At 55.9% G+C, this 23,929-nt stretch overlaps 1 protein-coding gene across 4 annotated transcripts in view; it reads right to left on the bottom strand.

Moving 5' to 3' along the window:
• DLGAP4 (DLG associated protein 4) overlaps window positions 1-21,860 on the bottom strand; it is a 152,900-nt gene extending 131,040 nt beyond the window's left edge. For 2 of the 4 annotated variants that reach the window (XM_084538418.1, XM_084538419.1), the window contains exon 1: window positions 21,782-21,857. The gene's annotated coding sequence lies outside the window, so the exon portion shown is untranslated. Of the gene's footprint in view, window positions 1-21,781 lie in introns of all 4 variants that reach the window. The other 2 variants (XM_084538415.1, XM_084538417.1) reach the window with 2 other exon arrangements.
• Between the last annotated feature and the right edge of the window lie 2,069 nt (window positions 21,861-23,929).

The following is a 23,929-nucleotide window of genomic DNA, read 5'->3' as shown; positions in this document are numbered from 1 at the left end:
CAACTCATCCTGCTCCCACGTGAGCCTTTAGCCTTTATGACTGCTGGTGTACTTGGGCATTACACAGCTGCTCCCAGAGGCCTGGAGGAGAAATGGGGTTCAAGCTGTGACAACAGCCACATGTGCCACCAAGCTGAAGCACAAGGCACCTTCCCTCTGCCCTCAGTCAGTCTAGTTCACCATACCAGTGACATGTACATCTGTCCTCCCCGTGCACTTTGAAAAGAGCAGCTTACACTCTCATCGGATTAAAGGAAGAAAACTTCATTGCAAAACATCTAGGGAGGGGACTGACTGCCTGGGCTTTAATCTGAGCAGAGCCTTCAAGATAAGAGCATTATGAAGTGGGGATAAAGCAGCCTTGGTGCAGGAATGGCCTGAACTGGTCCCCTGTCTGGGAAGTTGCACATCAGAGCTGGCTAGAAAGACAAGACCTGTGTTTCCATGCCTCAGTGCAAGAGGTGGACGAGTTCTAAGGAGGGTGAGGCAAAGGAGTCAGGATTGCTCACAAAGCTCATATTTCATACCAGCATCCTGAAATCCCAAGTGGGAACAAGGATGGCACAGTCCCCACCATCCCTCCCCATCTTGGAGTGGGGAGGGATCTCTCCCCGTAGTCCCTCCTTTCTGTAAGGGCATCTGGCACCTCCCAGCACCGGCTGCAGTTCAGCTCCAAGTTGGGACTGGATTCCCTCCTCCGGGAAGTCCTTCTTCTGCCTGCTCCTCCTTTATTGGTATTCACCCATAGCCACCATCACCCAGGTGACTTCTAACACCAGCATGTGCCCCGTGGGCCATACAGGAGCTCAACAGCAGTTGCAGCAGAACAGACACAAGCCCCTTGCTCTCCGTCTTGCTCCTCTGAAAAAGCCAGGCACCTTTTCTTCCTTTTGCCTTGAGACATAACCCTGCATCTGCACTTCTTGGAAGGGAGGGAATAATGATGAAGCCTCTGATGAAGGCAGAGGTGGGCGATCTGTTCCCACACTAGGCTTGTGCCTGCAGGACAGCAAAGGTTCATCGTGCTCCTGAGACCAACCGAAACAGCCCCGCAGCTTGGTATAAGTAATTGAGGAAAGAACATTTGTAAGGCAAGAGACAGCTGGATTAAGAGGGTGAAGCCCAAAAAGCAAATGAAAAGAGAATCATCATTGATGGATGGAAAAGCAGTCCAGCATTTTCCTGGATGTACTCCTGGACAGCAGCAAGACAGGGAGGGCTGAGATCAAACCACTGAAAGCGCCCGGGGTGCCACAGGTGCCTGCAGGACCTATGCAGCTCAGGAGGCCCAGTCCCTGCTGAGCTCTACGTTTCCCAGTCCTGGTGAGAGACCCTGCAGCCAGTGTTGGTCCTGCATCCTCCAGCTGGCGTTAGGATGCCTGCAGATGCTACGCTTATGGAGGCCTGCCCCAGGCACAGCTCAGCAGCATGAGGCCAAGAGAGACCAGTGACCACGACTGCCTGCCCAGCACAGCCCCTCCTGCACACCTCCCTCTGCACATGGTCATGTCCTGGCCCTGCCTTTGCACAGCAGAAATTCCCAAACTTCTGGCATCTTCTTCTTGAGGGCATTCAGCAAGGCCACACAGAACACGCTATAAAAGTCATCACTGCAGTTTGCTTTGTTAATTGCTGCTGATCAGACAGCTTTCTTGGCAAGAGGAGAGAAAGACATTTGTATATAAAAATACAAACTGAGTTAATAAGACGGAAGAGAGTTCAAAACTCCCCTCTTTGTTCCAGGATACAGCAGACAGAGGCCGCCCCTGAAAAGAGGAGCTGTGGCCAGCAGTCGAACTGCTCAGCAGCCTGGAGATAAGTCCCATCCATGGGGCAGGGGGTTCTGCCTGTGGTGGTATGGGCAGACAGGGGAGGTCACAGCTCCGTCTCCCCCAGCATTATGACTTTCCACCTCCTACCTTCAACGCTGCAGTTATTTGCCCCCAGGCCCATTAGAAAATGCAAACTGCTGTACCAGCCTCCCTGCCTAGCACCTGATCACCTCCCCAGCACCTCCACACCCTCCTGGCACAGCCCAGGGATGAGTGTCCCCATGCTTCACCTCCATTTTTGTCAGGATCAAGGCAGCTCCCTAGAGCTTTCAATTCTTGTTCCCTCAGTACCAAGCAATAATCAGAGTCCTCCTGTCCAGCTGTCTCCCAAGTCATTTCATTCTCTATTGACTCTATAACGCAGCTGAAATTGCAAGCAGATGTGATTGCCTGATCCCAAGCAGGCCACCTGCTACAATGCAAAGTATAGTTTTGACCTGAAGTCTTACTTTTCTTTAAAAACCAGTTTGCTTCAGTGTCCTGGATAACCCCAAGTATTTGCAGACCCATGAGGGGGTCTGCAAACCCAGAAGTATTTGCCAGTAGGGAGGTTTCCCAGAGAAGCTCAGGGAGAGGTATTCATCCCAGCCCCATCATTTCCGAGTAGGTTGGGGCCAATGGCATTAGGCTGGCCCAGGCTGTCCCACCACTCTACAGAGAGGGGTTGTATTGCTTCTGCTGTAAATGCTCCACCACGCTACAGCTCCCACCACTGCACAAAACCATCCCCAGTATGTCTCATGATCCTTACAACTGCCTTGCAATTAGGTATCACAAGGCACAGAGGAGTAATGACTTGCCCAGGAGATATCAGGGAGCAAACAGAAGACCCAGGAATAGTTTGCATCTCCCAGCTCCCACACTTTTAGCCTCATTATCCAGCACACAAGCTGGCTGCAACCCAGAGTGACCCCAAGTGCATCCATCTCAGAGGCAAGGGGGTTATGGATAAGAAGGTACATGGTCTGTGCAGAACCATTCCCCAAAAACCACTCTGGTTCAGCAGCAGCACACTCTGGGCAGCAAGATGCACTTAACAGAGAACTACCAGATCCTGATCCAGCCACTGAGTAGAGCTCCTGGGATCACTACTGTCAGGAGCTATCTCTTAAATACAGCTCAAATCCACCAAAAAGGATGTAAAATCCATACTGTAGTATCAGTGTTGGAGCCTGGTCCTCTAGCATGCAAATAGAGCAGGACCTACTTTCTAGGACAGTCACGCTGGAGCAGCCAGTGTCTCCACCCTGGGCAGATCTCCACTGTGCACCCTGAGGAGATATACCTGTCACCCCCAGGCACAAGGCAGTGGGATCCCCCCCCCATTCGGGCAAAACCCATCAGAGATTTAACTAAGAAGGTCTAGGCACAAGCAGCCCTCACTGGGCTGGGGGAGGAGGGAAGTAACTGGGGGTCAGGCGACTCCAAACGTAAGGGGCAAAATATATGGGAATATCCCAGCTGAGACAGACCAGAGATGTCTCCAGCAGAAGCAGTTTCCCTTCTGCTGGCTGAGCTCTTGCTTGTGTAGTCACCCCCTCAGTGCTGGGGAGCTCACAGGAATGCAGGGCAGGACACTGCCAGGAGGGCTCTTAGTGCCACCAGCCTGGAGGTGAGATCCAGGAAAGGACGAGGGCATGGCTTGAGGGCAAGACTCCCCCTGACTCCTCTGCCCTGCTGGAGGGGGCTTTCTCTGCTAAGACAGCATGCATCAGGTCCCCAGAGGAGAGGCATTGCTGCTTCTTTTGTGGGCCTGGCTGGGTATGGGTGTTAATGAGCAGATGAGATGTGTAATGAACAGAGGAGATGTGTTTCAGCAGTGCTTGAACTCCAGAGGTACTTCAGCATCACATAGCAAAGTAAACACCCCATAAAATGTTCATCTGGCAGCTGTACTATAGCACATAGGTTCATTCATCTCTGTTTCAGGCACAATCCTTTGAGATCAAGAATAATTGTTTGCACTGCTGCAGTTTACGATGGAAGCACACAGCAAATCTGTGCCCCTGGTAAATGCTTGTGGGAGTGGTGGGTGTCCTGGGATCCCCAGCACAGGCTATCTGGGGGCAGCGGCAGCAGTGCCCTGGGCTCATGCATGGCCAAGGGGGCTCAGGAGAAGCAAAGCGGTGGGACAGCAAAACAGGGAAAAGAAAGGTGTGAGTCAGAACCCCTCCACAGCATGCAGCTGCGAGTGCTGGAGGAAAAACCTCATGCCTGCACTGGGCCCAGACATCCCCCAGCGCACACCCCATCACCCACAGCCCCCTTCTGAGGCCACAGCTGGGATCCTGCTGGGCCAGAACTGTGCACACCGGTGCAGGGAAGATGTGTCTGAGGGGGCTGCTGCGACACAGCTGCTGTGTTTGCTGCGGGGCACTGCCAGGGCTCGCCCGACTTGCCAGACTGTTCCCTCCATCTGCTGAACCCAGCACGTTTATTTTTGTTTCCAAGTTTGATCAGATCGACTCTTCCACTTTAATCTAATGAGCGCGCTGAGCTGAAACAAACACAATCTGTCCATGGAGGGCTGGGGAGGGATGTCTGGGGGCACAGCAGAGGCCCCATGGGCAGACCATGCTACCCTGGTGCAGAACCAAGATGCCATTTGGGCAGCTCAGACAGCCCACGTCCTCATCTCACCTAGTCCTCCCATACCTCCAGGGTCTGAAAATCTAACTGTGCAAGCCCCTCATGAAGAGATTTCCTCCTCTGCCCCTGTGCGGGCATTGCCCTGTAGTCTTCCCTCTTTCCTTGCCCATGCTGCTTGACCATCTTTCCAGCTGATTGCCGTGCAGTGCCGTTGGCATGAGCCATGAGACATGTGGCATCTGCTCCGGCTCCCATGAATGACCTTGGCCACTCCAAGGACAGCAGGAGCCTTTTCACCTTCCAGGTTCCCCCAGAGGCGGATGAGAAGCTCCAGCAGGAGGGACAACAAGCACACCCTGCCCGCCTGCTTTGCTGCTCTCCATTTGCCACTGCCTCCACAGAAATGCTGCAAGCTGACCGTGCTGCGTGCCGGGTGGGATACAGCTGCTCCCGCAGAAACTCAACGCGAGGGCTTACCCTTGGCCTCAGGCTTGCAAGTTTTCTTCCTGACTGTATTTCATACCCAGATTCCCTGCATCCCTGGGTTTGTTTGCATTCCCACAGCGGGTGCACAGAGAAGAGGGGAGCTCAGCCACACTGCTTTGATGTAGTGACCAGCAGGGGAGAGCAAGGGCTGAAAGTGGGGTCCCTTAGGAAACAACCAGCTGGGCAGCAGCAGCCACGGCCCTGCATTTCTTCCTGGCTACCCAGACCACAGCCTTGGGGCAGACGGAGCAGAAGGATGGTGGCTCTGCAGCTCTCCGCATCAGGAGTGATTGCCCTGTCAAGTACCCAGAACTGCTGGAGCTGGCCGGAGCTGACAGGGCAGCTTTGGGAACTTTAGGAATTGCCCCTTCTGCCTTGAGAGCGCTTTGCTTCTGCCAGCTGCACTGCTTTGGCAGCGTGCAGCACGGGTGGGCTGGGGAAACATCCGCTGGGGCAAGGCACATTTCTTGCACCAGGCACACAGCTGCCCATGCATGCACTGTTTGTGCTCAGATGGGTTTTTCTGCATCCCCCACTGCAGCTGGGTGTGTGTCTGCCATTAACCCCTTGTCCTCATGCACTGGCTCACCAGCCCTGGGGGAGCTGCGCCCAGACCTGCTTCTTTGACACAAGTCTGGTTTCATGCAGGCCTCGTGAAGTTGAAAACATTCATGTCAAAGTTGTACAAAAGAAGGAAAAGGATTTAAGCAATTCTCTCTTGTTTGAAAGCAGACGGGCACTAAAGCGCTGGGTTCCTGAGCTGCCCAGCCCAGCTACCTGACACGCAGCAACACACGCTGACACCAAAGTCACCCTGGGACCAGCTGGCCTCTGGGACCTGCCCAATGCCTGCTGGCAGGGCAGGATTAGTGTCCTGCACAGGATGAGGGCCTTGCACCATCCCTGTGGCTGGGCCCCGGTGACACAACTGCCACCAGCATGAGGTGCGCAGCGTTGGGCTGGGCCTGCTGCGTGACATGGCTGTGTCGGCCTAACCTCACACCTCACTGTGGAGATGCCTTGCGTGCAGACAGGTTTCCTTTGGTCTCCTCCTCGAACAAAATCCCCCAACTCTCTGCTGTTACCACATTTGCAGCTGCCTTTTCTTTAAAATAATAACTCAGTGAGTGCCTTGAGAGACTCTCTGTCACCCTGCTTTAATAGAGAGGGAAGATGAAAAGGCCAGGAGAAAATTTACTTTTGCAGCTCCTGGCTGTCATTCCCAGTTCTGTGCTCTCCTTCCTTATTTCTCATTCTCCTTTCCAGGAGCTGTCTTTTAACTCTTTGTTAATAACTGCTTCTCTCCCAAAAGCAGTCGGTGTCCTTCCTTTCTTGCACAGCCAGAAAAATGTCACACTTTCCCTTTGATGTCAAGATAATGTATAGATATAACATCGTGTGTATGTGTGACAAATGCAAACAGCCAGCTCTCTGGCTCAGATTTGGTAATTTTGAGAGAAAAAGGAAAAGCGGGAAAAAAAAAATCTTGAAATGAATTCTTCATTCCACTTATCTCCTCTATAAATATTTGTTTGTCCCCTTCCTGGTGCAAAGGTTTGAGACAACCTCCCCATCCTTCACACGCATGCAGAGCTGTGGCTGATGGCTCAGGTGAGCTCTGTGACCTGGCTGGGGGCTGGGGGTGAATGGGACAGCCTGATGTCCCCGGGGGACCCAGGCTGGGGACATGCAGGGCAGATCCCAGCACATGGAAGAGATGACACCTTGCAGCCCAGAGAGGCTGCAGGGCAGCCACAAAGGACCCTGTTACAGCAGAATAAGCAGCCCAAAGTACGCAGTTTATTCGCAGACACTGGGCCCTTTCCTTGGCTCTTGGTCTCAGTGCAGAGCTCACCCTCCCCATCTCCTTTCCCAGGAGTCCCCTCCCCATCCCAGGCACTTGAGCATCAGTTGTATTTTCATCTTCACATCCTGGCTTCACAACAGGCCAGGAGAGCGTGTGGCAGAGAAGAGCAGCCCTTGCATCCATCCAAGCCCTGCCCCCCACGAACTGAATCTGTGTGTGCTGCGGGCACACAAGGGTTTTGACTGCACCATTTCTGTGGTTTATCTCATCAGTGCCACTGCTGATGTCAGTGCTGCCACTTCATGCAGAGTGGCTTTATTCAGAGCTGCACCAAGACAAGAGGACCCGGGGAGGGTTTGACTCTGGTGTGCCGGGGGCCACCAAACCCGAAGAGCATGACAAGCATGGCAGGTTGGAGGGCAAAGCCCACGACCGTGATGACAGGTTTGCGACTACCTGCAAGCACTTGCTCACCCTGGCTTCGTGATTCACTGCTTTGGTAGTGCAGTGTGGCAGGCTGGGGGCGAGAGCCCAGCAGCACAAGGTGGGTGCAGGAGCAGCCAGCAGTCATGGCACAAGGAAGGTCACTGGCACCGTGCTGGCTGGCATGCAGTGGACAGGCTCCCTGTGGCACCCCCGGTGCCAGTGGAACTAGCTGGGACCCCTGCAGTCAGCACACACTGAATGGCACCAGCAGTTCCCTGGGGCAGCAGCATGTCTCAAGGAGCTTGGTCATCTCTGCAGGGCAAGCACATTCCCTCACAGAAAGCCAGAGCTTGTCCCTCTCTGGAGCCAGGCTATGCCAAGATGGAAGGACTGGGGATGGGGTGGCTCTCAGCACCCTCTCCACAAATGTGGGCAGCTGCCTCTGGGTGGAGATGCATGGAGGATGGCTGGGGAGGTGAATAAAACCTATTTGCAACGATGAACACCAAAACCAGAACGTGTGACTTCTGAAGTCTCTACATACGAGACTGCCTGGCCTCACTTTCTTTTCCTTTTGTCTTTAGCTGGGATGCAGACCCTCAACACCACAATAGCTGGGGTGCTGACACTGGGGTAAGAAGATGCTCTCCTTTTCTGTGTGCTTATCTCCTGCCCTCTCTGAATGCCCAAGACCACTCTCACATATTATTGGAAATCTGAAAGAAGGATGGAGTTTATTTAAGCCAAAATCACTAAGAGCACTGGAACTCTGCTCAGTCATTAACTGGTGAGTAAAGAGCGCTCAGTGAGTCACTGATGCTATTATAAACACTTTCTTCTAAAGGCTGAAGAAATAAAGTAGGGAAGCGGTGTTCCTTGAAGTCACTGGTAGTAGCTGTTTTCGTCTAGCAAGATCTCTGCTCCATGACCTGGAACGGTTCTGTTCCCCCTCTGTTCCCCCTCCCCCGCCTGCCCCCCAGGCACCTGCCCCCACAAGGCTGTGGCCCCTGGGGCCAGGACCCTCATGCCACTGAGGCCCAAGGCAACAACTTGAATGCATCTGCACCACTCCCATGACCCTTCCCCTTCTTTGTGGTTGTACCTTACATTAAGTCATTTATAAAGGTTAATGCATTCAGGACAGATAAGCTTTTACCAGATGGATTGATGCTAAAGACACCAACCAACAGCAAGGAGTTGCTCAGTGCTGCATGCAGCACAGCAGGACTACTACTTGGCCCCCTCAGCCTACACAAAGCCTCACTCCTGCCTAACACCGCTGTCACCCAGAGCTTTCCGTAAGCCCTACACCAGCTGTCACCCCATGCCTGCAGACCTCCCTGGCTCAGCCCCATTTCCAGCACAACCGCCCTCCCCTCCCCTGCTCTAGCACATGCACAGAAACTGCTGCACTCCCTTTGTGAGCCTCCATTGCCATTCCAACCTCTTCTGACCCCCTGGAGCATGAGTAAGGCCACACGGAGCTGTTAACACTTGGGACTGGCTGTGCCCATCACATCAAGCCTCTCCTTCATTTGCTGCACTTTGCTGCCAGTCCAACCCATCTCCATGCTGGCCCGGGGCCATCACCCACTGCCCATCTACGACAGAGCCACACACTGCCCTCATACCTTCTCCCAAGCCCCTGTGAGCTCAGACTCTTTGCATCTTATTTTTCAGCTTGTTGGCTGCTGCTTCTTCTTCTCCCAGGTGCCATCTTATCCTCACCCTTGAAAATGCAAAATGCAAACCAGCACAGGAAAGGCCAGACCTGCTCCCAGCTGCACAGGAGCAGGTTTGCACTGGGGAGCCTTCCTTGCCCTGGCACGGCTGTGACCCGCTGCCTGGCCATGGGTGCGGGTCTCCAGCTCCAGCCGGGTGCACCTCTCTGCAGCCCCACCAGCCTCGATGAGGAGCAGAAGCTGAGTGGCGAGCCCGCCAGGGCTGCCACGCTGATTACTTCACACAGAGAGAAATGAAAATGTCAAAACTCTGGAGAGGAGAGAAAGAAGAGGAAGGTGCATTGGACCACAGAAGCAGGAGGCAGTGATACTTGTGCACACCAAGGGAACTGAAGAAAGCCCTTCTGCTTTCCACTCCTCTCAGTCCTGCCTGCTGGAGCAACCTCTGCTCTGTTCTGTTCTGCCCTCCCCCATGTCATTCCCAGGCTCCAGTGCTAGATGCTAAGATAGTCCTATTCAAAAGGATTACAAATTACTGCCTGATCCACTAATTAGGAGTGGAAGATGAGCATGCTTCTGACAGTGATGCTTAGCAGCCATTTAGAAATTGCTCTGAAGGCAGGGAGGTGCTGCAAGCACACGGCAGCATGGAGCTGCATCTGCTCCATGCCAGCAAACCCAGGCCCGCCCCACTAGTCCCGCTCCCTCTCTCCCTGGGAGGCTCTGCTGGATGCCCAGCTCCTGCAGGGAGCCCTGCCTTGCTGCAGATCTCGTCTGGCTCTCCAGGATGTCTCCAGGCCATTTGGCTCCTATCCCCGCTGCCATTACTTTATATTTACTTAACAAAATTAAAACCTGCTTAGTGGGGCCAATCTAAGGCAGGGGAGACAAATTGAATCTTCACACTGCTCCGAGAGAAGGGCAGCCTGGTGCCAGGCTGGAGCCACCTGTGCTGTCCCTAGGAGGACACAGACCCTCCTGCCCTCCTGCTGCCAAGTCCCACAGGGACACAGCAAGCGCCGCAGGCTGTTCCCACCTTTCCTGGAGCTCCCCCCTTGTCTCCTTCTCCACATAGTTGCAGGTTGCAGGGCGGTAGCAGCTCTGACTGGGGAAGGACTGCAAGAGGAAAGCCCAGCCTGGCCATTCTGCACTTTGCTGGGATGCCCTGAGGGCCGTGGAGCAATACAGTCCTTGTGTGTCAGGCCTGACTGCACCCCAGAGAGACAACTCCAGCCCCGAGGCCAAAGTCAGGGCTTGAAGCTGCACTCATGCACGTGTCTTGGGGGATACCCATCATGTGTGTGGAGACTTCTCCAAAGACTTCCTCTAGACAGTGTCTGGAGTCCAGACACAGCTCTTACACAAAGAGAAACAATGGAGATGGTCTTGCCCCTACAGGAGCCCTTGCTGTCCCTAGTCGGGGTCTTAGACTCCTTATTTCCTATGTAGATCCTTGTGGGACTTGGCTCCTTTCTCCTGGGCTCCTTGCTCCAGGGCAAATAGTATATCAGGCGAGTGAGTCTAGGACCATCTCAGGAGTTGCTCTACAACTTTTGCCTTCCCAAAAGCCATCCAAAGGATGGTGCGCCCAACAGTGCTGACTCACACTCCCCAGCATCACACGCCTTCTAAAACTCAAACCACTGACAAGTACATAACCACCACCTCAACTACCTCCAGAAGGGCTCCAAGCTCCATGCAAAGACTTGCCATAGGAGAGAGACAGACCTCAAAAGCATTACCCACACGCTCAAGGCACAAAGGCAGACATACTCCTCCCCTCCACCCCAGTATGACCCTGATGGGACTTGATCCACATGTCCCTGTGCCAGCACCGAGGCAGGAGGGCCCTGCCTGCACCTGGCTCACCCAAGGCACCCTGCCAGCACCGCACCCCCCAGGGCCAGAGGTGAGTGAGGGCCCCTCCTTGCACCAGCCTGAGGTTCCCTGAAGGCTACAATGTGCTGTGACTTCTTCTCATGGAAAAAAAGTCCCATTATTCCCCACATGGGGTCATTTCCTTGCCCGGGGGGAAACATCAAAACAACTGCCCTTCTCACTCCTCTTTTCTCCCACCGGTTATGTCCTCCCAGGCTTGGTGGTCAGTCAGTGCTGTATGTAGCATGTCTGGAGAGAGAGAGACTGCTGTGATCCTCCCCAGTGCAGTTGAAACATCTCCATGGGGAGGCTGCAGAAGCTTGCAAGGATGAGCAGAGTCAGCCCCTGTCTGCTCCTGACCTTTCAGCCAGGGTCCTGTCAGTCTTCATTCCTGCTCTGGATCTGCCCACAGCTCTGCGCCTGCACCCCAGAGGGGGTGGGATGGGATGGGATGGGACGGGATGGGCAGCACTGCAGCAGTCAGTGCACAGCTTGTCCCCTGTGCACGAGGTCACTCAGCTGTTCCACCAGCGTGACCCAGGAGCCATGGCTGACCTGCTAGAGGAGCAGGCAGTGATGCTGTGTGGAGACTGCTTCTGAGTGAGTTAATAAATCTGTCCTCAGACAGGAGACTGGGCCTGACTCCTGGGGAGAGCAGCCTGAAGAGCTGAGCACCTCATCTGATGTATGTAAACAACCCTTTACACCCCTCTAAGACAGGGAGGTTAACGAAGCTTTACTTCTCCAGTGTCAACCAGTAGACCAGGATAAACATGTACTTGTGGAAACAGGATTCAAAACCCTTTTCTCTGTCTGAAATTTGCCTGGGTTTCTAGAGACTTCAGCTGTTTCTGAGGCAGACTGTGGCAGAGGTAACACAAGAGATGCTCCTAGACCAAGCTCCATGGGGAGCACTCACAGATCCCAATCAGACGGACAGGAGCACATGCTACCAGGAGTCTGCACTTCTGAGCTACCCCAGAATGGCTGCATGCATATTTTCAGGGACACGGAACTCCAGGGGCAAGGCAGATGCTGTTTGGGATGTGAAATAATGACATACAGAACCCTTCCTGGTTCACCCACAGGGGTTTGGATCAGCCTGTATAGAGCCTCAGTTGCTGATCTGTGCTCAGCTCCAGCCAGCATCCCCTCATCAGCCTCCCTCCTAAGTCAGCAGAGTCTACCAAAGCCATCAAGCCCCAAAGCAAAGGAGAGAGGACATGGTTGCCTAGACCTGCAACTTCTTGGAGTAGCACAGGGAACAACCTGGCTGGGACTCGTCGCCTGGAAGTGGCTCACCTTCACCGGGACAAGCAGGCACCGAAGTAGGGCTGCCTGGTTCCCCTGGGCCATGGTGGCACAGAGACTTCCTCAGTATGCTGCACAGAACAGGGTGTATTGGCTAATTTTATCAGCTCTGTCCCACAAAGAGGATCTGGGAGACAGGGTGCCCTATTTACGTGGCCTCTGGCAGATGCAATGCTGGTGCCAGCCTGTCCCTAAGCCAGGTGCCATGGTGGCCCCGCATCCTTCGGGCCTATCATCTGGAGGAGGGGAGTAACTGCTCCCCACCACCCACATCTCCACATCCACGAGGCAGTGAGGCACAACCCAATCCCCAGTCCAGACATTTGCTGGCTGTTTTGGAGGGAGGGAGATGGTTGCACGGGACTAGGTCAGCATTTCATCAAGCAGCCTTGCCCCATCCCACTCTCCAGCCCAGGACTGGGAGCAATCTCACATTGACACAGAGGTCCAAGCATCAGGTACTCAAGGAAAGAGTCCTCGGCAGTCCTGCAGTGTGAAATGCACAAGGAAGATAGTGCTCATAGCCTGAGCAGATGCGTCCTCACCTTGCACATGGTGACAGTAGCCACATGTCTGTGTTCGCCTCTGAGCCTCACCAGGTCAGGCTGTGGCAGCCCTCTCCCTGCCCAGTACTGGTTATCCCTCTCAGCTCAGAATCTGCTCCATGAGATCTTGTCACCTGCAGCCCCAGCTTGGGCCAGGATGGGTTGTAGTGAATGGCTCATGCCAAGAGCCTGACTGGAGCCATCAGGGGGTACCTGACATCTCAGGACAGGGGTGACAGCATCAGGTCTATGCCATGAGCACATGCAGGGGAGGCAAATACCTCCCTATCCTTAACAGAAGAAGATGAAGGAACACACTGGCTCCTAGGGTTATTCTCACCCTTTGAAGGTGCCAGGCAAGAGGACCTGGCAGGAGCCAAAGATGCTCAGGGCTGGCGCTGGAACAGTGCATGCAGACAAGGGGGTCCAGACAAGTTCGTGGATCCCAGCCATCACCAGCCACCCTCTTCTCATAAGGGACCTCTGGATGCTCCAGATAGTTAGAAACCTGCTGAACTAGTGCTGGAGGTTTGGCCACTCTGTGGATGCTGGCAGGATGTTCAGCCTTCCCAGGAGCTGGCCTTGGGGGCTCCTCTCACAGCCCTGTGCACCCCACTCCAGCCATGGCTTTGGGAGCCTCTTCTGTTGGGCTGCCAGTTGTATGTGCACAGCCCTGCACTGTGCCATGGTGGGGCAGACAGGAGAGGGTTCCTGCCAGCCTCAGCCCAGGGCAGCCCGAGGACTGGGGAGAGGCTGGAGGTTGCCTGGCCCCTGCCACCAGGCTGATGGAAGGGCTGTGGGCCGAGAGCGGCTGGGGTAGCGCTCCTCACCTGACGTTATTTTGGTTGCTAGGTGATTAAATCATCCATCTGCTTATGACAGCACGGGAGAGCAGTGAGTCAGTCCCCTTCATACAAGACAACAAAGGGTTTTTTAACTCCAGCCCACCTCCAGCCTGTCTCTGGGCCCTGTCCCTTCCTGCAGGACCCCTGGATGAAGCCCACGCTTGGGCATGTGCAAGGGGAGCAGGCTCATGCAGAGCACCCCTGGGGCAAGGCAGCTGCCAGGGAAGGCCAGCTGTGGGCAGGGCTGTGGATGTCTTCAAATGTGCTTCTAGTGAGCAGGACCTCCTTGGCACCCTGAAGAGCATGGCTGGATGGTGGAAGGAGGGTTTTCCTTAATCGTGTCTAGAGTAACTTAAGAGGTCTCAGATCAGCCCCAGCAGAAGCAAAGGGAGGTGTGCTGCTAGCTCATGGGGTGGCCCGGACCCTGGCAGCTCCGCACGGCCACCCCAGAACCTTCACCTTCCACAGGCTCAGCATTGTCACCACAGGGACGTCGCTGACGTTGCACTTGTGGGACGGCTGCAACTGCCTGCGCTGGGAGCGGAGCCCAGGGAAAGCCAGCAAGCAGGCTGCTTGGTGAGAACGCAGCAGAAAGGCAACAGTTTGGGGAGAAAATAACATTTCCATAAAGTGTTCGAAGTCTTTTGGAGGAGGAAAGTGGGATGGGAGAGAAAGAAGAGCCACTGTGTGTGTGTCTGCGTGTGTGTGCATATGAAAGAGAGTGACAACAAGAGCCTCCCTCCCCACCGAGAAGAAACCATCTCTGTTTCTCAGGTTTTGGAGAGTGTTGAGACATGGTGAAGTTAACGTTTTGCCCACAAAATGTGCGTTGAAAGTAATTTTCATTAAGAAAGCTCTGAACCACATACAGCTGATGGACAGGTCCCCCTGCTGCCGACAAGCACATACTGGGCTGCAGCACCAGCTGCTGGGTGAGGGTCTGGAGGCTGCTGCACACCCCCACGGAGCCCACTGGCTCCAAAGCCCACCAAAGTCGGTGGAAAGACCCCTGTGAGAGGCAGGGGCCTTTGCAGGAGCTTACGTTTTGCAGTGGGGATAGAGCTGGGAGGGCATCCCAGGGGCTGCACACCCTCTGCCCAGGACAACCCTGACGGAGAAGCCCTGAAGCAGTGTGGGGAGCTCTGCGCTCCACAGCGACAGTACAAAATCACAGTGGAGCAGCTGGGAGCTGCCCATCACTGACTCATTTACCTCCTGCAACTGCAGGTGAGAAGCACAAAGCACTCCTTGCCTGCCACCTCCCTCCAGCCCTGCACAGCCAGTGCCATGTTCAGCCAGCACTGGGCAACCACAGCAGAATCCCAAGCCAGCGCCCAGTGCCCCAAAGCCTAGATCCTGATGGGAGCTGGGTTGGTTGACAGCCCCGCTGCTGTCCCAGTGCAGCCTGTCCTCCCAGGTCCCCCAGCAGCTACTTCTTAGTGCACAGAGACTCATTAATGAAGTGGAAAAGGAGGAGGAGGAGCAAGCTGAATGGGTCTGTCCTAGGGGACAACACAGCAAGGAGGAGGAGGAGAGCACTCAGTGCTTGATCTCAGGATATACAGCCACTGGAAGGAGAGGAACAACCATCCAGAAAATAACTGGGGAGGAAAGGATGAGGGGCCCAGCTGGCCCACTGGCGAAGGTGCAAGCAAAGGTGGAGGCAAAAGATGGGTGGGCAGGAGGAGGGCAGGGAAAGGAGGCAGCCTCCAGAGCCACACAGCCACCTCCAGAGCCCCATCCAAAGCAACCTCCACCGAAAGGCAGTCTGCTGAGCCAGGAGGCAGAGGGAGGCCTGCAGAGCCCCAGGTGTTTCTTCTAGGAGGTGCCTGCTGCATCACAGGAGCAGCCTTCTTGAGGCTGCCTGCTCCATCTGCGCTCCCTGCCCTTGCCCTCGGCTCTCTCCTTCCCACAGGCACTAGTGTTTTGCCAGGCCCCCAGTGCCCTGGCTTGGCACGGCTGCAGCTCGCCAGCAGCATTGCTGGGGGAGGGAGGAGGACAGGCTGGGCTGTGTGGGAAGGACATTTTTCTTCGTCGCATTGGTTCTCAGTTTCCAATCTGTCTCTGCAAGGGCCTGTCTGCTGTGCTGTCAGCGGCACTGTGGGGTGGCCGTGGCCAGTGGGCCCAGTGCTTGGCAGCTGCTGGCCACCAGCCCCAGACCCCCAGGAGAGGTGGCTGCGTGTGTCACACGTGGGCAGCGCCAGAGGCCACCAGGGACTGGGAGCAATGGGTTAGGGAGGTTTCTGTCCCCAGCGTATAGCAGGATCTCAAGAACAAGGGTTTCATGGCCACCAGCTACACGAGAGCTGCTTCTCCCAGTGTCCCAAGGAAAAACCATTTACAAGCCCCAGGGAGCCCCAGTGCCCAAAAACCTCCCATTCCCACATCACGCAGCTCCCCATGGCTCAGAGCCCACAACCTCAGGGCACTCACGGCCACCTCTGCTCCGGTGCTGCTGCACATCATGTGCTGGGCTGCTGTCTCCTCAGCATGCTGCCTTCAGGGCTCATACCCCACAGACCTCTCTGACCTTCTGGGACCAGGACTACCTAGTAAAGACGACAATGCCTGGCCAGCCCCAGGGAATGGCTGAAGAGCTCAGGTGGCCTATTCCTGCCCAGCCCTCCTTTGGTGGGGAATATGTGCCTGGGCTGCCTGTCTCGGGGACTTCACGAAGGGCAGTGTGGCAAACAAGGTGCTGAACACCCCCCAAGGCACGGGACTAGCCATCCCCTCATAGCTGCTCTGTGTCAAAAGGATTAATCAGACGAAGGAAATGGTGAGGGAGCATCAACTTCATTCCTGCAGTGAAGAAACTGTGCCATTAAAATCCTCTCTCCTATGACACACACTGAGCCTATTTCAGTAATAGTTTGGCAGGGGAATAACATTATGGAGCCTATAAATATCTCGTGGGGTGCTGCTCTGCTGATGGAGCAGCAGGACATGGCCCTTGCCCACCACAGTGCCAGTCCCAGCAGCCTCACGGGGAAGCCCCAGCCATCGGCAGAGCTGGCAGCTGCCTGGCCCTTCCTCGAGGGGAGGGGACCCAAGGACAGAAGGACGCCTTATGGCCGGGCTCACCTGGGGCAGCTGGAACATCCCACTGGCTGGGTGACAGCTGTGGCTGGCAGGGATGTGACATGGGCTGTACAGGCCCTGGAGATGTTGAAGGGGATGGAGGTAAGAAGATGGAAAGCATTGGCACTCAAAGGATGTTTGCAAAGCAAACAGTGAGGCTCCCTGTCTCTGCATCTGAGGACTTCAGACTGACTTAGACCAGCCTGATACACCCAGCCAGCCCTTCCCTATGCTCCCCAGTAGCAGAGGGGCTTCTCACACAAGAGCAGCTGAGGTTCCTCAGGTACAAGCAGGTCCCCTCAAATATCCCAGTGACATTTGTCACAAGTTTTTTGCAGCATACACAGCACAGAGGGAAGCTGCTCCCTGCAAAGCCCTGGGCATCATCTGGGCCATCCTGGGCACCAAACATGACAATTCAATAACCCACCTCCAGTGTCTACTCCTCTACCAAGGCCCTGAGATAATGTGGATGAAGAAAATACCATGTCTGAGGTGAATGACAAATGGAAAGGAAGAGGGTGGAACAGGGTCCAGGCAACCTGGCCATGCCAGCCAGCCAGAGTGCTGCGCAGTGAGGGGAATAGCTGGACTGCTGCTCTGTCACGCATTTGTCATCTTGCAAGGAAAATTATGTGGGTGGCCCCTGTCCTGCCAGGGCACATTGCAACAAATGGCTGAGGGATTTGAATATTATGCATCATATAATATATAATATTATGAATATATATATATCATATAATATTATGAATATATATATGTCATGTAATATTATGGATATTATATAAAGGAACTTTTATGACATTTGTCATTGGTCTCATACTGCTCCCTCTTCAACACAGGGTTAAGCCAGTGCTGAGTAGTTTTAATACATCTGCCTTGTACATATTTTATGCGCACACAGGCTGCTAGTTACTTGCCTTGCCCACAGGGTAGATCTCTGCCCACCCGCAAGTGTCAACACCATTCTTCCAAGCTCCTGGGTCCCTCCCAGCAGAGCTCTCCAGCTACTCAGCGACTTATCTATAGGCAGCCCTGGAGAAGAAAGGGGTACCAAACCCGAATGCAGTTGATGGGGACCTGAGGGAGCAGCGTCCCCCATGTGAGAATTGCCCAAGGGATGTGCAGAAGGGTCCATGCCCTGCCAGGGTGTGCAGGAGCCAGACCCAGGGGACATGCCTAAATGATCATGCAGTCATCAGAGTGTAGGTTTGTGGCTGCTTGTCACACATTCCCTCTGTCCTTAGAGGACATAAAGTTTCAGGAACCACAGAGATTGCCATAGCAGCTCTGGAAGTTGAAATGTGCTTCCTTCAAGCTGCTGGAAAGAGCTGCAGTGAGCTAGGCCTCATTCAGAGAAAGCTCTCAAGAAAGGTAATTTTCCTGACAGCCCATGATCTAAGCCCAACAGCCAGCCATTAGAGCCAGGAAAGGATGACATCCATGAGAGCCTGAGCAAAAGCAGAGCAGGCATGTTAGAGCCCAGCCTTCTGGGAACTTTCCCTGCATAATGCCTTTGCAACCAAGAGGTGCCCTTTTTCTTGAGCACACAAAACTGTAATGCAAATTCACACAAGGAGTCCACTGACAACTGCTAGCAGTTGCAAGGTTCTTGTCAGACAGCATCCACAGAGGAACCTAGCTAAGCTCCCGAACAAGACATGGAAAGTAGTTATGAAATGTGAAGTGTGGATACATTCTACAAAGCATCACCATATTTATGCCACAGACAGTGGGATACACCATCAAGTACAAGCTGAGATTGGTAAAAATCTCAGGGAGTGTGGTTTCAGCAAAGCTTCACTGTCACGTAACCAAATCGCAGCAGCACAAAGCACCTGGAACAGCTGCTTGCGCTGAGGACCTCCCTCACACCCCCAGCCCAGCCCTAAGCAGAAGAGCTGAATCTTCACGTCCATCTATTTTGCACACACCTAAAATACCCTCCAAAATTTAGCATAATCAAGCTGGCTCCCGGATCAAAATAACTCTTTATGATCCCCCCAGCTTTCTCCAGTTGCGGCCTGTGGCCTGCCTGCAGCCCCTTTGCTTTCGGTAGAGATGGCTGAGAGTCACCTCCTCCAAGCCAGCCTCCCGTGGGCAGGGCAGGGTGACTGCTTGGCCTGGCCCAGTCTGACTCAGCACTCCTCACCCACATCCAGGGGGCCAAAAAGGCTGCCCGGGGTGGCAGAGCCTGAGCCAGGGGCTGGTGGAGCCGGCCGGCAGGGGCACACCTGTCAGCTGCAGCTTCAGCCCCTGGCGGGACACACAGGCTGGAAGGCGGTGAGAAAAGCAACCATGCCGAGCTCAGAACTCAGAATCAGCACCTTGAATCGTGGCCAAAAGCAAATCGGAAGTCAGCACAGCTTCTGGCAAACAGGTGATGCCTCGCCTGTGGTTTATGCCGCTAAGCACAAGCTGACGGCTTTGGCCCGAGACATGGCCAGCAAAACCAGGGACGAGGGCATCTACAGGCACCGTGGTCCTCCCGGGAACACTGCCTCGCATGCTGCTCCCCTCCTCTGCGGATGGCGAAGGGATGTTGCAGGCACCAAGGAAAGCAGGCTGCCATCTGGGTACAGGACTATTCATCTCTGACGACTGCAGCATCAGCTCAGTGCTTGGGTGAAGGCTGATTGTGGACAGATTAGAGGGGAAACAGCGTGTTCATTTCTGTCCATGCTGTGCTGCTATTACCCAGTCTGAAAATAAAGCCTCATTTTTCATGCAAAGATGCACAATGGTTAACATGAGAAAAGCTTGCCTGGGAGGCATGCAGGTATCAAATCAATTTCAAAACAGGTCTCCAGTTACTACCGATGTTTATTTGATTTACATTTTTTCTGTCTTGCCAGATGTTTATGCTCCAGGGGTGAAATTCAGCCCAATGCCATTTGATTGGCATGAGGGTGTAAGAAGGCACGAAGGTCTCCCGCTGCACAGTGGCACATTTCCCTTGAACTGCTCTATTCCTTCACCACTTAAACTGCACTGGTATGTCATGTACACAAAGAAGAGTGAGGGAGCTGAGCTTCCGTGGAGATCAGACCTGGGTTCGCACACACCAGCTGCCAAGCCCCAGGTTGTTAAAGCGCCGTATTCCTGCTGGTGCGCAAAGCAGCCCCAGGTCTCAGGAGCGGGAGTGGTGCTCAGACCAGGCATTAGCTTCCTGCAGGAAGCCTCTGGGCGAGCTCTGCCTTGTGCTTCACTGGAGGAGCAGCAGTCGGAGGTGGATTTGCAAGCCTTTGAGAGTCCATTTTGCAGGAGGCGCTGCAAGATGCCCAGGTCTTGTGGGCTGCCAGTCCCCTGTCACATCTGTGCACAGGACAGCCAACACCAGCCCGACGTCATGATGGTGGCATGGTGGTGGGAAGATCACCAAGACGCAGCTTCTCACAGGCATTTCAGTGCCAAACCGATCAAAATGATGGCAACAAGGCTCTAAACCCTGCTTCTGCCTGGGCCTCATCCTGGACTGGTGTTTCCTAACTGCGTCACGGCAAAGGCCCACAAGGGAGCTTGTTATCTTTCCTGGAGGGGCATGGTCTACCCCCCAAAAGCCTAATGCAAATGTAGCAACCCTGCCACTGCTGCAGGGCTCATCCGTGCCATTGCTACTGTCAGAGATGCACAGAGGAGGCCTACTTGCAGCTGCATCCATATGGGAACAGAGAGCACAGCCCCACTGCTTGCTGCCAGCAGGTTTCATTTCCCCGCAGGCCCGCCAGGTCAGTTTTGTCCAGCACACAGCAGGAGTGCCTTTAGCAGCGCAGCAGAGGCTGAGGTGCAGGCTGGCCGCCCTGCCTGCCCACACACACATGAAAAGGAGGGGGGCCACCAGGGAAGGGAGGGCTGAGCTCCTGCTTCCCTCCCCTGGGGCACCTGAAGCCCGTGCCAGCAGCCTCCGGAGAGGGGGCAGCTGGCTGGAGGAGCCCCCAGCCCCTCTCACTCAGAGGAACCCAGAGACAGCCTGGGGCTAGGGGCTCCTCTCAGACACCATCCCCAGCCCACGGGGGAAGTGGACAGTCCTGCACATGGGTGCTCGCAGACTACGCTCACCCCCCTGCCTTCCCCACATGCGCCTGCTCTCTCCACACCTGTGTGCTGCCCAGCACCCACCCGCAGCCCCCAAAACACACGCAGACCAACGCGCACACAGACCCTGCAGCACACACACACCCCAACACCCACATCACCACCAGCCCACACGCATGCACACACTGCACACCAGGGGAGCAGTGCACAAGCATGTACCAGCACGCGCACACATGCACATACACGCTCAGGCTGGGGCTGCTCCCACACACAGGCTCGGTGCAGTTTGCATGCCTGCAGAAACAAGGACACGCTCAGCTCTGCATCTCACACACAGGCTTGTTGTGGAGCTCACACCCCGGCACAAACGCGCACACCGGCTCCGCAGTGGCTCACACACGCATGCACGCAGACACAAACACAGCCTGGGGTTCTCACACACGCAAGTGCAGTGTGGCTCCCAGGGACACAGCGACAGGGCCACGCTTCGCCGTGGCTGTCGCACACCCCTGTGCAGCCATGGAGCTCTGACACGCTGCACCCAGCACCTGCATGCCTCGGCCTCCCCACTGCCTCGTGCTCACCCTGCGCACCGACACCCTGGGGTGGGAGGGACCACGCCCCCCGGGGGGTGCCGATCACACATACACAGAGACCGAATGCTCCGCACACACTTAACTCCTTCTTTGCCTGGTCCTGCACCATCCTGCCCTGCTCAGCACCATCCAGCCTGGCCCCAGCACCTTGCAGCCTTGCCCCAGTAACATCCAGTCCGGCCCCAGCACTACTCAGCCATGTCCTAGCACCATCCATCCCGGCCTCAGCACCATAAAGCCTAGCCCCAGCATCACCCAGCCCGGCCTCAGCACCATAAAGCCGAGCCCTAGCACCATCCATCCCGGCCCCAGCATCACCCAGCCCGGCCCCAGCACCATCCATCCTAGCCCCAGCACCATCCAGCCCTATGCCCGCACCGTCCAGCCCCGCTCCCAGCATCACCCAGCCCCGTGCCTGCCCCGTCCAGCCCCGTGCCCGCACCGTCCAGCCCGGCCCCAGCACCATCCATCCCGGCCCCAGCTCCGTCCAGCCCCGTGCCCGCCCCGTCTAGCCCCTCTGGGGCCCGGCTTCACCCCGCACCCTAAGAATCCTTACCCCTCCCCGGCCGCGCCGGCCCCATCCCGCACCCGCACCCGCGCCCGCAGCCGCAGCCGCAGCCGCACCCGCCCCGTCGGGCGGCCCCGCCGCAGCCCCGCCGCCCGCTCACCTCGATCCGCAGCGCCGGGACGCAGCGCCCGTGCCGGAGCGGTCCCGCGGCGGGGCAGCGCCCGCTCCTCGCAGCGCCCCGGCAGCGGAGGGCCAGGCGGGGGGCCCGGCTCGGCTCGGCCCGGCCCGGCCCGGCCCCAGCCCCGGCCCCGGCCCCGGCCGCTGGCCGGCAGCCGCTGCCCCCCTGCCCGCGGCGCGGTCCGGCCGCCTCGCCCCTATGCGGAGGCTCCAGCAGCACCGAGGCGATGCCCATTCATTCAGCTTGTCCCCCCCGCAGCCCTCCCCTTCCGCCCCGCGCTCCCAGCCTCCTGGATGGAGGTGGCTGGAGATACTGCAGCGGTACCCGGAGCCCCCGGAGAGCACAGTGCGGAGAGGAGGGAGGGAGAGGAGGAGGAAGGAGAGCAGAAGGAGGGAAGAGGGAAGAGAGAGAGAGAGAGAGAGAGAGGGAGCGGGAGAGACAGCGGGCGATGGCTGCCCCCAAAACCAGAGCTGGATCTGGAGAAGACTCCGGGATTTCCACAAGGAAATTGGAGCAGGGAGCAGAGCTGGGCCAGCACGAGCCCCCCCAGCGGGCCGAGCACTGCGCCCGGGGGTGCTGTGGCGGTGGCAGGGGCAAGAGAAAGCCTGGGGAATGTGGGCAGCCGTCAGGGCAGGCTGGCATCAGGGCCCCCCCATGAAACAGGACCGTGTCCCCCTAGGACAGGGCTGGCACCAGCCAGGGCACAGCCTCCCCAGCCAGCAGCCTGGCTTCCAACGTGCATCAAGTGCAGGGGCACCCTTTCCGTGCAGCTGGGCCAGTGTGAGGACTGCCAGGGAGCCTGCATGATGGGCCATCCCCTGCCCCTGCCCCTGCCCCTGCCCCTGCCCCTGCCCCTGCCCCTGCCCCTGCCCCTGCCCCTGCCCCTTCTTTGCATCCCGGAGCCAAGGCTCCAGCCCCACGCGCATCTGGGAGCCCCTCAGAAAGCACTGACCTCTGTGGGTCTTGGACCCCAGCACGACATCCTGCACCCCACATCAAAGTTGCTTAGATTTTCCTAATCTGAGGCCTTCTTAACCCTCTGGAAATTAATCCACTGACCATCTGCCGCAGCGATTTTCATTTACAACCTTACACAAATTAGGATCAACTGTTCACTTGTCTCTCCTCTTTCGCCCATGGCTCCGTTGCCTGGTGTCTTCCCAGGCACCAGCTTGCCATGGGCTGGGGGTGACCTTGCCCGGCCTGGCAGCCGGCGGTGGGCAGCGGCAGGAGCCCCACTCCTCAAGCGTCCTTTGGTCATCCCTGCCAGCACCCTTTATCCTCAGCCAGGTGGGAGGAATTCCCCCTGCCCCTGCACAGCCCCCTCCTAGGATCCTATTTGGGGACTAGCACCGGCACCTAGATGGTCCCTCTGTCCAGATGCCCCTTTGGTGTGTGCTGCACAAGCAAGGAGCTCCTAAGTACCAGTGGGCCCAAGGCAGAAGGGGACAGCTTGAGGCAGAAGGGGGCAGCTCTGCTTGTGCTCAGGGGCAGGACTTTGGCTCTTGGGCTACTTCCCCTGCTATGGATTCACAGCCTGGCCATGGGCAGTTCGGTTAGCTGTGGTTTTGGAGGTGGCTGCTAACTCAGGAGTTTGGGAGGCCTGATGACCAGGGATGCCCCATATGAGAGTGAGGCGTTTGGGGATCCAAACCATGGTCATCTCTGCAGACTAACCCTGCAGCTGCTGTGCGGCTCAGAGGCTTTGGAGTCAGACCTGAGGGATAACAGGGGTACAAGATGCACAGATATTTTCTCATCACTTCACCCTAGTCCTTTTCCAAATGGAGAGCTTGGCTTTCTGGGGAAAAAGCTTCATTCTCTAAGGAAAATGGAAATATAAAGATTTTTTTTTTTTCCTTCCTGCAGCAGATTCAGCAAAAGTGCAGCTGCTTTCACAGCCTTGAATACAGAATTGACCATTCAGTTCATCCCCAAGGGGAAATAACCAAGTAGAGAGGAACAACAAGCCCCACAGTGCTCTCTGCACCCTCTAAAGGCTTTCTTAACCCAGGCAATCTCCTCTCCCAAGTTCCAGGGGTGCCTGGCTCCTTTTGCAGAGCAATGAAGGCTACCTGTATGCTTTCAACATGGGGAGGAGGGAAATAAGGAAGGATGTTGGGAATGCAG

This window comes from Aythya ferina, assembly GCF_964211825.1.
Source record: "Aythya ferina genome assembly, chromosome: 16".
Taxonomy (NCBI): domain Eukaryota; kingdom Metazoa; phylum Chordata; class Aves; order Anseriformes; family Anatidae; genus Aythya; species Aythya ferina.
The sequence above is the reverse complement of the archived record's forward strand: the minus strand, read 5'-3'. Positions and strand labels throughout refer to the sequence as shown.